The following is an 857-nucleotide window of genomic DNA, read 5'->3' as shown; positions in this document are numbered from 1 at the left end:
ATGAGCGAGTATAGTAGAACCAATGTTGACAAGAAACTCCGCCCTCGAGGGAGGGAGTGGTAGGGTTTCACCGCCATTTTGCTGCATTTATACCTCGAAAAAGCAAAAGGAGGGAGTATCTATCTACGTATTCACCATGTTGAACCGCAAATTGGTGTCCAACCTCGACTAAGTTTATGAACTTGCCGGATTAAAGTTTTGGTTCCAAGGAGGGTGGGCTCAAAATCTCACGTAAGAGAGCGTTAAAAAAACAATGTAATTTTGTTTTGCTGTCTATAAGTTTTAAGTTATTTTTGGAATATTTTAAATTTATTGAGGATGGCGGTATTATAAGGCGCGCTGTTTAGAAAAAGTAGAGTTCACATTTATATGTGTTTCAGACTTATATATCACTGCATAATTAAAATTAATGTATCCATTTATTAGATAACAATTCAGGGCATTTGGTCTAGTGGTATGATTCTCGCTTAGGGTGCGAGAGGTCCCGAGTTCAATTCTCGGAATGCCCCATTTCACCTACCAGCCACTTAAGTGGAGGAAGGTTAACGTTTTTCGTGGAGAGGCCTATCGACCATTTTATTGCAGCTTTTAATGTTAGTGAGGAAGCAATCAATGAACTCACGTTTCTTCTCTCTCTAAGTCCCTCGCTTGTATTTTTTACTGTTGTTGAGGATATGTTTTCAGTCGGGAGTGAGGAAATATTTTCAATAGAGAACATGGCTCGGAATTTGAAAAACTTACTATTGGTAAATTATAAACATATCATTGTTTATAAAGTGTAGAGTGAGTAAAATGAATTATTATATGAAAAAAAAAATCATTAAAATATAAAGATATTATCAATTATATTCAAAATA

At 35.7% G+C, this 857-nt stretch overlaps 1 non-coding gene across 1 annotated transcript; it reads left to right on the top strand.

The window, feature by feature from the left end:
* Nucleotides 1-437: 437 nt before the first annotated feature.
* On the top strand, nt 438-509 carry TRNAP-AGG (transfer RNA proline (anticodon AGG)). Its single transcript has one exon. It is a non-coding gene; the product is annotated as a tRNA-Pro (tRNA).
* Nucleotides 510-857: the final 348 nt, after the last annotated feature.

This window comes from Pinus tabuliformis, chromosome 6, assembly GCF_031772625.1.
Source record: "Pinus tabuliformis cultivar Carrire ecotype Pingquan chromosome 6, CPIR1, whole genome shotgun sequence".
In the NCBI taxonomy this organism is placed as follows: Eukaryota; Viridiplantae; Streptophyta; class Pinopsida; order Pinales; family Pinaceae; genus Pinus; species Pinus tabuliformis.
The sequence above is the reverse complement of the archived record's forward strand: the minus strand, read 5'-3'. Positions and strand labels throughout refer to the sequence as shown.